Source organism: Cygnus olor, chromosome 1, assembly GCF_009769625.2.
Source record: "Cygnus olor isolate bCygOlo1 chromosome 1, bCygOlo1.pri.v2, whole genome shotgun sequence".
In the NCBI taxonomy this organism is placed as follows: domain Eukaryota; kingdom Metazoa; phylum Chordata; class Aves; order Anseriformes; family Anatidae; genus Cygnus; species Cygnus olor.
Genome location: NC_049169.1, coordinates 70,550,690 through 70,564,335, shown reverse-complemented (window position 1 = coordinate 70,564,335; position 13,646 = coordinate 70,550,690).

The following is a 13,646-nucleotide window of genomic DNA, read 5'->3' as shown; positions in this document are numbered from 1 at the left end:
CGCAACCCCCCTCTAAGTGGGAAAGTGGATCTATAAAAACTAATAGAAATGAGGGGGGAAAAAAAAAAAAAAAAAAAAAAAACACTTGATCTTCAGACTCAGAGACTTTGACCAAGAGCCAAATATTTCAAACAGCAGCCCTTTCATAACTGGGAGAGCTAGTGCTAGATCTGTTGGGTATGCAGTGTGACCACATAACACTCAGCACATGTCAACATAACTGATAACCAAATTGTACCTCTCAACCTCCCATACAGCATAACTTTGGCAGGCTGCCAGTCTCTCAGTCCTAATTAACACACTGCCATGCTATGACTGGAAGGTTAAAGCCACAGCTTTATTTACTGCACAATTAACGGGTAAACATGACTTAATCATAACTTAAACATTCAGCATTTACGAGAAAATTTCGAAATCCTTTTAGGAGCCCTTTTGACCTCAAGTCTCCAAGCAGACCTCTTGTAATGTGGAGTTAACCACTTGTTCCATCAAGGGACATTAGGACTCTTCATGACACTATAGATTTCCATTCCTGCACAAATTAAAAACAACATCAACTTAAAATAGGCATTATTGTGTGGGGGTCTGAGTAGTCATAGTCTCATCCCAGTGGCAGGGCTCTTCTGGGCAAAATCTACATGTGATGGCAAGGAGCAATGACTTCAGTGAGGATCCCCAAGTAGCAGGATATGTCTTTATTGTTCTTGGACCTCAGACAGTAACACTCTGCTGTGGCCTGCACTGACCCTTCAGCTTTGATCAAAATGCAGCAGCTTAGTTCTGGTCCTGCAAAGATCTAAGCTTGTGCTTAGCTTTATGTCTTGTGAACAAGCATGTTAACTTTAATAAACTAACCACTCATAAAGTCTGGCATCCACGTACTATTTGTTTATTATGTTTAGAGCTTTAGATGATATCTGACTTACTCAGTTTCAGTTTTTAAGCACTGTAGAAACCCACCAATGTAAAGCTCTTCAGATAACAACAAATTTATTTTTGCTCATGAGAACTTGTATCTCAGTGCCTAACTTATGATTTGCCTCACACCCAAGCAGACATGTAGTCATTTAAAGTAGCCTAGATGTCAGACGAGGAGTGGGGAGAAATCCCAATCCTTGTGGAACCACCGCAGGAATTGTGTTGTAGCATGGTGGCCCACCAGCTGCACCTGCTTCATGCTGGACCATTCACATGCTCAGAGTTAGGCAGCCATTCCTATCTCTAGAATGAAGTAATTTATGTATTGCTAGATGTACAAGCACCATGTTTTGAGAACAGCCTACTGCTGCTATCACTAGATGTACAGCCATCTCACTACAATGTGCATTGAACTATACCCCTAAAAAGCATTGGAGGGAGAAAGAAGTTACTTTTTCTGAAATAGAATTACTTGTAGTAATTATGAACTAACTACTAAAGTTTATTACTATTCAATATGGCAATATTTTTTAATATCATGCAGAGGAACTCAAAACAATTATCCACAATTAAAGAGTACCAGCCCTCTTCTGCCTGAACTCCTGGTCTTCTAGATCAGAAACAACTGTCTGTTTATACTTTGCTCTCTGCCTTTGTTCCTATATCATCTTTGTTACCAGCACACTGTTTTTGCTAACACATTGCAGTAAATGCTGAGCTGGCAGTATAACCTCTCCCACCCCTGATTCAGGTCGTAGTGAAGAGAATCTTTGGGAAGAAAGGAAGTGAAGAAAAGAACCACAGTAGGCCACTAAAGAATTTTAAACATCCCTTTAGATATATTACTGTATTTTACAACTCATAAGTTGTGATATGAAATTAAATTGGTCAAGAATTAAAATTGTTCATATTTTGTTTTTTGGAAGATGCTATTTACTAAGTGTTAGCACAGTTGCTACTACCTGATTTTTTCATTGCTGTACGTCATTCTCCTGTGTACCAAAAATGCCATGCCTTCCTACATGCAAGACTCATGTAAGGGCTTGTGAGAAGAAAAGTGGATGTATAGAAGCTGGTGCTTTCCTTGGAGTGTGTGGGGATAGAGGAGAGTGCAGTTTATTGTGGACTGTCCAGAAGGCCCCCAGCAGTGCTATTCAGATGGACAGAGCTGAACAATTTTGCCCCTGTACATGGGGTGCAGTCTTTCCCAATCCTCCTCCGTGCTCCTTTGAGCTTCCTTCAACCCTTTAAGTCGTGTTTCCTCTTAGAATTCAGCCCATGCTAGAGGTTGATATAGACTGGGAGAAACTGCAAAGAAAAGGAAGCTTTGTGGTTCAGGGATTGGCCAATCCATTGGCAAAATTCCTCTGCCCTCCTACACTACTCTTGCCACTGCCCATGATGTATTTACCACCTGTTTGGGTACACCTTGTGCCTGCCAAGTAGGTAACCATTGTGCATTACACTATTTCAGACCTGCACTTAGGTAGTCATGTGAGACCATCTTCTAGGTGTGAGATTGAATGAAGAATAAAGAGTCTAATATCTTTTTTTTTTTTTTCCAACCGTGCCATTGGCTTGCTTGCACTAAGAGGGAAACTGGTTACTCTGACTTCCATGCTCCTTAGCTTTCCCATCTGTCCAGTGGAGCTAGTGGTGTTTATCAGGAAAACATGAGTAACTTGAAGTCTTCATTGTGTTTGGAGAAAGTTTTGGTTTCTTGGATTTGAGATCCCATTGGAAGTGTCAAATAGTATTAATGTAAAGAGAACATGGTGTTTTTTTTTCTTCCTCTTCGTGTGTTATTCACTTCTTGGCTTCAGGAATAATGTTGCACATCCTCATCTGTTTCTGTGCCAATGCTTAATATTGTGTGTGCCAAGATATGTTATAGCGTCTGTATTTACTATGTACAGCCTTCATACTGCCTTTCTGAGTAAGTATGGCAGCAATGTAGGAGGGGAAGGGGGGAATATCTCTGTGTCTGTATATAAGATCATATATTTGTACAAAGTGTGTGTCTGTGGGCTTCGGAGACTGAGGGGAGTCTGTGGTTCAGACTGTCTGCCTGTGTTTTTTTCTTTATTTTCTCTGAAGGCAGCAAAATATGTTGATATGGATTTGTTTTACAGGAGATTTTTGTATTTTAAGTTCGTACATTTCCCTCACATCAGATCTTGCCAAACATCATTTACTTACCAGTACTGTGAAAGCAGGTTACCCAAAGGTAGCAAGCACCATTCCCCTGTAGTTTTCTCTCCTGAACTGCTCAGAGACATACTGTAATAAGACTCCTAGTTAAAAACAACAGAATATCAGCATGAGTAGAAGGGGTGAGCAAAAATGCCTGTGCTTATGCTACATGTGTGCTTAAGCATCTAGCTGAACTAGTGCCAAGGTTGTGATTTTATACAACAGAAATACTGCCACTGATTTGCTCTGTGTAACTGTGGCCTAGTTACTTTGTGAATTGTGTCCAGTGTGATGTTTTTGTTCAGTATTCCCACTGGTAAAATGAGGCTTTAATTCTGGTGCAAATGAATAAAAGAGAAAAGCTTCATGTAGACTAGTCTACAATGAAGAACAGTTTTTTCATTCATGAAAAAAATACTTCTGATTTTTCCCCCCACAAATGAAATGCTTGCAGTAAGAAAGTACGATGCAAAGGAAGTGAACTCTTCCTGACTGCTGGAGGTTGTAAGTAATGACCTCTTTTTTTTCTTCCCCCCCCTTTGTTTTTCCCAACTAGCAAGATTTCTCAGTGGAAATAAGCTATTCAGTCTATGTATGGATTGTTCATCAGAGGGATTGAAATACATTCTTCACAAGCATACTGAACATGCCCAGCCATTAACAACAAAATCATTAGTGGTGAATAAAACAAAGGATATTACACATTTCCAGTGGGGAAATTGATTTATCTTGCTTTGCTTGTTTGTCTACATTAAGAAATGTCACACATATTCGAAGTGCTTTGCATAGCTAGTGTCTTGGGTTTGCCATACAAAAATCTCTGCTAGACTATATCTTGGCATCTTTTTCTTGGCCTCATTTCAGTGAGGAAAAACTGCTTCCAATGAAGTATTTTTAGACAATTTACTTCTATATTAATTATATATGTGTGTGTGTGTGTGTGTGTAGTTATGCATATGTTCAGATATTTTGATGAATAGGACCTAAAAACTTATTTGCTTCTCCAAAAAGGGCCACACTGAACTGTGTATACATTGAATTTGCATACAATCTTAAAGGAGAAATTATTGACACAAGGGAAGATTTGCTGCTTCTGTGAGTAGGGCTATGGAGAATTACATTATTGGACCTTATCTTTTCCCATTGAAATCAGTGGCTTTAAGATCATTAAAATTAGATTCATGGACTTGCAAGATGGCTTGCAGACTGGTGCAGCCAAAACACAGCCCCCACAAGTGGAAATCTATTTGTTTAGATCAACAAGGCTAGGTGGCACACTCTCATAAAAGTTAAGCAAACTGCTTGAAAAAAAATACACAGTTTGTGACACAGTCATAGAGGCAGGATATAAGGCATGTTATAATAATAGACACTATTAAAACTGCTTTTTAGAGCTCTGTGAACATATCCAATGAACATCATTAGGCCAGTGGTAATGATTCCACTCTAAATATTTAGAAATTTTAAAAGCACATCTTCAAAGACTTATAGTATTTAAGTTGCATCCTAAAGATGAAATTTCAAAACTTATAATGCTAAATTTTTTAATGTCCAGATTTGGCTTGAGGTATTTATTTTGTTTTGTTTGTTTTTCTAAACTAATTGAGATCAATGATACATGCAAACAAAATCTGGAAATTTCTCACTGTGGCTGATCTTGAGTTCATTGAGCAGAAAATGTCTGATCGGAACATACATGGAAAATTTTTTGTGTGGCTTTTTTTTTGTTTTCAGTGCTAACATAAATAAACTGCTTAACTGATTTTGTATAAACTTTCCAAAAAAAAAACTCAAGCATGGAAAATTTCAGCACAAAATGGAGTTTATTTGAGAAAATTACAAGCAACAGAAAAAGAGGGTTAGAATGGAAATCTGAACTCTTCATTAACTAGAGTTAAGCGCCAACTTCAATGCCAGGTTTTTTTCTGTTAATATTTGGTTTAAAGTTACATACAGGTTTGGAAGAGCTTAGCTTTTTTTAACCCCCCCCCCCCTTTTTTTTTTTACTGTCACTGACTTAGTTGTGTTTCAAAGTGATGGCATGGTTTCAGGACTCAATAGCTATCTTCACCACAGAAGGAGACATACTTTTTCACTTTTTCTCTCAGATCATTGCTTGAGACTGTGTTCACACAGCCTTAAATTCCATCTAAATCCCTCTACCTAGTATTTACTATTGGTTAGCTCTAAATTAAATTTACTGACGCAAGCCAATAGGGATCGATGGGCTAAGGCAGGCCTTAGGTTGTCAGACCATGGCTTCTGGTTTCCATTACATATCTGTGGCAGTGCAAAGAGAAGACAGGAGTTCTACCTAATACAGTGAAAATTTGCAGGAAGTTATGTATAAAACTCAGTAAAATACAATGTAGTAGAAACAATGGAGTACTGTGCTTTTAAGCTTTAGCTGGGGCAGAAACCTGCACAATTTCATGTCTGAAAATGATGGCAAGTAATGTTTTGAGCACATCATACTTTTCATCTGGAAATCTCAGAGCATTCAGTAAAGTTAGAAGATGGATGTTATTTGACTGCTTTTACTCTTGATCTAACTAAATATGGAGATTGCTGTGGTCTAATGGATAGGACCTGCATCTAACTCCTTAGCAAGCAAGATTCTGTTCCTGGCTCTGTTGCAAATTCCCTATGTAACCTCTGGCAAACTTTCTCTTCCTATGCTCCTGCCTTTGGAAAATTCCTCTGAATTCAGGGGGGCATTTTGCTGGAGAATGCAGGATGAGGAGTCACTTTACCAGATTTGGAGTCTCTTTTGCATCTTGAAGACTAGCCAACTCAGTTCTGAGACCAACAATGAATATCTCCTCTGCAATTCTTAAGAGAATTGTCTCATTTTCTAGTGATGTAAATTTTGTTTACATTTTATGCTTTCTGCTTTTAAAGACCTTGATTTATCTTTGTTCCCAATCTTTTTGTCTGAAAGATCTTTATGAGATATACAGAAAAAGGGTTCCAAATAGATATCGAAAGCAATTATAAGAAATCTGAATTTAAAATGTATCAATTGCAAATGTCCATAAAACATACAGAAGGGTGGTGAGACTGCACTGTGTGAGTGCACACTGATGTTTAAATTAAGAAAACGGTTATCTTTTTAATAACTGTGACAAAGCAACTGACAACCCAGACACCTGAAAGACCGGGGCTGCAACTTTGGTGCAGCATCTTTGAAATAAAGCTCCCTGCCACTTGAAATGAAAGACTTCTGTCAAGCACTGGCATGTGTAGAAAGTATATGGCATTATGCTTACACACACACTCATGCCATTATCAGGTGACCTTAATCCTATAAATGCCTGTGCCTAGCATTTCTGATTGGTTTCCAACAAAACCATCCTCAGCTTACTTCAGTCCTCTCAACCATACTTCAAGGGCATTCAGAGATGCTTGGCTCTCTGTGTCAAGTAAGCATTAGAACTTGTTATAGACTGTCAAATATGGTCCTTGGGTACCAGTCGTGTCTTCACTAAATGGTATTAAACCGTTATATAAAATTTTCCACTGCCATCACCGAAAGCTGAAATGAATTCTGATCTGTCCATAGCAATGGTTATTATAAGGGAAAATTTACAAAATTGTAATCTATTGATTGGTATTTCAGATGAATTCAGATTCTTTAGACAGATAACGCCATAGAAATTTGTTAAACATGTTTCTAGATTTCTGAAAATGCTCAGAAAATTTCAGCCATTTCTTCAATACCTCTTCTTCATACCTCTCTTCAAGCAGGTCACATTACACAGAGAGCTTGAAAGTCTTATAACAAGCTGTATTTTGCTGTTTCAAATTTTCAATAACAGGGACAAAAATACAGTCTAATGAGCAAAACATTTATTTTGATCCAGGACTCTTCCTGCTTTTTAATGCTCTTTCCCTCTGCTTTTTCTAGAGTACATGGTTTTTCATGTTGGCAGGATGTGTGTGGACATAGGCTGAATATATATTTAATCTTAAATTTGAAAGCAAGCAGTAAGATATTAAACTACAATGCCTGCATTAAGACAAAATTATGTCAACCCAAAGGGAGTTATGATAAGACAATTACTGAGTTTCTCGAATAGGCTGGGGCTTGTTTTCAAATAAAGAGTCCAGCATTTTCTGAGTTAGCAGTAGTTTTGATATGAACACTTAGTTTCTATAGAATTACAAATAAAATACAGCCATTCTTGTGAAGCAGAAGCAAACAAAAACTATTTAAAATATATTTTTGATGCATTTTTTTTCTCAAGAAATGGTCACTGCTCGATCATGGTCAGTACTGTCACAGCATGTCATGATGGTTAATGTAATCTGTATTAGGAAATGAAGTGGCAGTTCAAACATGCTTTGAGACTTGCACTGATTAAGGTGGACTTGGAATAATAATAAAGATACAAGCTTAGTCTAATGATATAGGGCTTAAAAACTCAGGTGGGTAAGAGCAGCTCCCTTCTTGATGCTGATACAAACCCTTTTTACCTTTTTTTTCCATGCACAAAACCCTAATGTAACTGTCTTTTGTAAGGAGCTTTTTACAACTGAGAGAAATGCTGTGCATGTGGCTGCTCTAAGAAATATTCACAGATGCCAGCTAGCACAACATCATTCTGTGACTGGCAGTATATAAGCATCTACAATTGAGATATCTCCATGCTCTGACCAAAAAAACAACTGAATTCAAGTTTCAGTCTTCGTGGAAGAACCCCTCACAAAGTTATTCTATCCACTTTGAGGTCCACATGGGGACACAGCTTCTTTGGTGCTGATTTTTACAACTTGATATAGTTATTTCACTATAGAATTTTCTCATGATGAAAAGAGCTCAGAGGGGCAGAGATGTTTTTTGCTTTCTCACAACTTCTTCCTTTTTTCCCTGTAGGAGATACTGATACTGTCTGTCAGCTTGAAGTTTCATCCTCCCATTAGTCAGTCACCAGTCCTGCTGCCACTTCAGCCTCATGCAGCTGGTGAATTCTTGTGTCACAGTGAGTGAAAGGTAGAAAAGGAAGAGGTGACCTTGCAGGAGCTGAAGAAAGAGGTGGGATCTGGCAATGAAACTCTGTGGATGGATTCAAGTTTTGAAGCTGGGGCTGGGCACCAATACAGATGGTCTGCAGAGAAGAAATACAATCAAGCAAAGCAAACTGCCATGAATTTGAAAAAGAATGTTCACAAAAAGTAACCCAAATCTTACTCTTATCTAATTGTACCTTCCATTTTTTTAAAGGGGCTAGATTTTTAGAGGCTTTTAGAAGATTTAAAATCTAGTCATTTGAAAATCCTAATAGATGTCTACCTGCTTATTCAGGTGCTTAACTACTCTTACAAATCTGGTCATCAGACCTTTCTTTCCATACAGATTTTGAGGCGATTTTTCCTGTGTTCGAATGGTCACCAGCCATTGCTACTCTGTCACCTGTAACAGAAGGACATGTCAGCTGCTCAGAATTGCCAGATAACCTTTCAGAAAGTATAAGGAAAGATGAAGAAAAATAATGATATATGGTTAAAATACAGGCACAATATTGCTGTTAATGTGGGTGACCAAATGCCTGAAACCAAAATGTATGATGCCTTTTCTTCCTAGTGAGGATCTAAAGCTGATATTCCAGCAGTGTAGGAATGAAGCCAAGTAATATGACAAGTGAAATGTTGTGGTTCTGGGAATTTTTAGCCGGCTTAGGGCCCACATGTGTATTTCATGTGAAAGCGTGTCATGTGCCTGTCCTGGCTGATCTTGTGTACAGCTGCTGAACAAAAGTATGTAGAAGAAAGGTTGCATGCAAATTTCTCTTCTATGTGTGCCAAATTGGGGTGCTTTCAGTCCAGGAGATGTTAATTACTGGGGCTGGGCAAGGAAGTACACTCAGCAAAGAACTTTTGCTCTGAAGAATGGCAGATTTTCCCACTTAGAAAAATTACTTTTTAATATGTCTTTGATTCTAGAGTTTTTAGAGCAATTTGTAGTGTATATTATTACAAACTTTTATTGAGCTGCTATCAGAAAACTAGATGTGAGCAAAGAAAACTGCATCCTTTCCTAAAAGAAAGAGAGCCTAAATATTCTGTAAAGTGTACTGATATTTTGCTTGCATACGTCTACTAGGTAGGGTAGTAAGAAATAAAAACAGGATCATCACCAGAAGAAAAACTATTCAGCTGTTATTTGATGTGTTTTGTGTGCTATTTTTAATTGTTGCAATACCCTTTCAATATCTGGAAATAACTTTAGCATGCCAGTCAGGATAATTGATATTCTTCCCTCTACCTGTAAACTTGTTCTTTTCTCCATCATCAACATTTCTCAGAAGTGAGTCATTGAAATCTGCAAGGACGCATTGAGACACTGCAATTTATTGCTTATTTTGCTTATCAGGAATCTCTGATGCTTGATGTGATATAGATTATATAGAGAGTTGCAAATGTATTATTCAAGTGACTGCCAGAGTTTCTGTGTCTGTGCAGATTCAGGCCACCAGTGTGGCCTGAACCCTTGAACTTTTAATAATGAAAGCATGAATTCTGTCTGATGGAAATTATGAGCTAGACTTGTAACAAGTTAGTATATGGTTCAAGTTTTTTTGCTGATCATGCAAAAATGGTCAGACAAAGTTGGCAATAAAACTCTTTTTATAATGGGGATTATGCTTTTTCTTTGAGATTCCGCAGAAGTCACGAAGTACATGGAAACTCGAACTACTTCTATGACTGGTTGGTTTAGGAAGAGCAGGTGATGTTTTGAAACACCTTCAAAAGTATCTGTGCTTATGCTGGCTTCAAATGATTGCACAAGTTTTGAGGAGCTGTTGTTATGAGTAGTTTGAGGAGGGAAGTTATAAATAATGGGTAGAGAAGAATGTACCAGTGGGCTTGATGCTTTGGTGATCATCCTTAAATAATAAATAGTCCAGTTTGAGCTTTTATCTTAGTCAAAAACACCAAAGATTCTTTCTTGATTGGCTGAACATTGAGGAGCTTTGGTTTCTTATGTTGAATACTTCCATGATTTATCACCTGTAGTCTTCCTGTTTCTGAAGTCAAGAGCTCAACATCAGTCAAGAGTAACTTGCATGTTCTGATTAGGCAGGTGGATTAGATGATGTCTCTCTCAGCCCCCTAGAAATGTGACAGTCTGCATTTGTATGGAGTTAATTTTAGGAAGTCTTACTTAAGAAAAAGAAAGAAGAACTGGTGAAAATTTTAGTCCGTGACATTTCCTTCCTTCTCCCCCTAAATTTATGTTAATATAAATACTCCCTGAAATTATTGCTTGAAGTGACCTTGAATGGGTTCTCAGCCTTTGATGAATTACTTTTAATTTGCACAATTAAAAAAAAAAGATATTCCCAGGGGATTCCCTGGGAAGACCTGTCCATCTTGTTATGGGATACATTTCTTGTACTGTCACAGAATGAAATGAGGGGCTCTCCTGACAAATATAAAAGTTGTGTGACAACCCATCTATTTTTAGATGTTTTAAGTCAGTGAAGAGGGAAAAACGTTTGTTTCCAAGACTGTAATTTTCCAGATGACACCATTTTATTGCACGGTGCCATACCATGAGAAAGAGCATTCTTGTGGCTTTTGAACTGGAAATCCTGTAGGAATGCTATTTCTGGCATTTATTTGCTGTGAAGCCAGGCACACATGGAGAGCAGACAGACTGACCAAATACAGTTTGTGGTATTAAGGCATTCAGAAAAGTCCCTGCTGCACAGCCCTTTTCCAGTATATGAGGTGTTGAGTGAAGTTGAAAAATTATCAATGAAAATCAAATCTGAAAACCATGATCTGATCAGACAACCAGACTTTCATGCTATTACTGTATTCCTTCCTCTTGCAAAAACACTGCTTTGAAAATTCATCTTTCTGTCTTCATATATTGATGCTTATGAACTAGTTCTTAGTAATGAACAAGATTTTGGCACAAAGTGGAAATGAAGGTTGAGCACACACTTTAATGAGAAACTGAATGCACTCGCTCCAGTTCAACTGGGAAGATTTCTTTTTTATTTACCTGAGTACTACAAGTGATCATAAGAAAAACTGTTGACTGAAGAATGAACAAGAGGAGACAGCTTGGGCCCATTCTTTGGGAGCCTCTTGAAGGAGGCTGTCATTCTGAATTCAGTATGGCTACCCATGTAAGAAGAGATTTTGCATGGATAAGTGCTTATGGGAGGTAGTCCTCAGCAGCATGAGAATCTGTATCTTCATGTATATTCTGTGTTCATATCAGTAGAGTAGGGTCGATTTTTCCTTTTTCCAAAAAAAAAAGAAGCTGTATGCTCTGCAATTTTTCTTGACTACAGTTGTGTCTCTCCACAGCCTCTCTCACAGGAACAGCTCTAAAATGATAGTCTGCCTGAACGGAGAAAAAAACCCTAATAAATATGGTGCATTCCTCTTTAAAAAGTATATTTATTTAGTAAGTTTAGAAACCACTCTGAGGTTAGGTTACAGCTATTGGGATTAGAGGGCGTCTCGTGGGCAGTTCAGACATCAAGCTATAGGTCCGTGGAGTGAAGCTGAGCTGTTTCTAGCCTGATGTCTGAATTATGAATTAGGTTCATTCTAATTCCAATGGGGTAAACCTCAGAGCAGTTTATATACTTATGGCTAAGTGCTCCTAAAATACAGGCTATTTATTTAAAACATACATGTAAAATTTAATATCTAAAAAAGATGTCCGGCCTAGCAAAGCTGGGGCACAGTAACCCAGCCAAATAAAATCTGAATGGCAACTTTGGAGCCCTACAGAAGGGGATGGCACAGCTGGCTTTATGCCATACGCTGATACTCCCAGCTACACCAGATCTGCCTCTTGGCAAAGCGTGAACTGGAACAGCCACAAGACTAAATTAATTTGCCTCAGACCAAGGCACTTGCCTCTTCCTCAGCCATGTGTGGCATGCCAAGGCTAGGAAAGCCTTGGGTCACGGTGCCTTCCCTTTGCTGCTCAGGAAGGTTCCTTAGGCTAAGAATACTCTGCAGGGTTGAGTCCTCTCACTTTCTATTGCTGGAGTTGTGCAAAGAAGTCCGAATCTGCTTTCTAGTCTGGTTTATTATTTGGAGAGTAGCATGGAGCTGGAGAGAGGGTTGGACAGAAAGCACACAATTTATTAATAGCATCAGCAACTACTTCCATCTGGAGCCACCCTGCTCTGAGCTCATTCTAACAGCAGTGCCAGCTGGTGAACCTCTCACCTTATTCATATGTCATTGACCCCTACTGCTCACAGTCAGGTAGCTCTGCCAAGCTGCAGTCTGCAGCTGGCTTTTCACAGGACGCTTCCAACTGGCTGCCTTCTGAGGAAGAGGAGTCAGTGAGGGTTTCTGCAGAAGGCTATGCCATCCCTTCCTCTATTCATTTTGCTCAGGCTACCCAAGAATGTGAGGGAGAGACAGTATCTGATGTTTTTTTTCCTGGGGTGGGAGTGGAACAGGAACTACCTGACATTTTAGGACAGCTGAGCTGGCTCCATTACCACACACACACACATGTGCACACACAAAAACACACACAAGAAAAGAAAAAAAAAAAAGTCAGTTTACACTCCGGTTCTCTCTTCTCTCTTCAGCATCCTCATTTAATTTCCATTCCAGGACAGTAGGACAGAATACTTCTCAAGTTATTACTTCTGCCTTGGCATTGAGTAAGGTGTAGAGAACTGTTCTGGAAACTACCGTTCCTAGGTTTGGGCAGAAGGTGAAGATCTGAAGCAAATGTGTAGTGGAGGCAAAGGACAGAATTCTTTGGGCGTGGCAGACTTACCATAGGGCTGAAGGAGAGTGCAATTAATTCCTGTGGGGATCCTGGGGCCAGAGATCACTTGCTATGAATTTGCAGGAGTTGGCAAAACTAAATGTCACAAGTGAGCTAGTGGGAGTTAAAAACTGAACATGCACAAAACCCGCTGTTATTGTTTTCTGTTTCAAAGAAACTAAATCTTGCCATTTTGTGTGGCAGCAGGGTGCTTACTCATAGTTCTTGGATGCCTGAGGCTGACCATGAGGCACTAAGTATGCATGAGTGCAATAAGAATATTGGAATAATCACTCTCCCTCAGCTGCCTTACTCCATTCAGAGCTGTCTGGGAGACAATTCTTCATCTGGCATAACTGAATTTTGGGCTGAATGAGATATGCTCCACTCAGTATAGGAAAAATGAGTGAAGTGCTTTCAGTGGACTGCTGGGATATCAGCAAACTTCCCATGCCACTGAAAAGTATGAAGATATCCATAATGAAGGGTTTTGGAGAGTGAGATAAAAGCAATGAAAGATCTGAATAGTGGATATACATCTAGTTGCGCTTCTGTCCTTTGATCTGTGATTCCAAGTACTAGCCTCCTCTGCGTGTTTTCATATGTGTCTTTATTATCAACAACATTTAGCTGGTCCATAGCACTCAACTAGTTAGGCAGTAACAGCAAGTCCATACTAAAGCCTTCTGTTCAGATGCACTCTGAGTGCAAGAGAGAGATCAGGTCTAAAATTACTTGACTTTTGGTATGATTTCTCTTCTAGAAATATTTA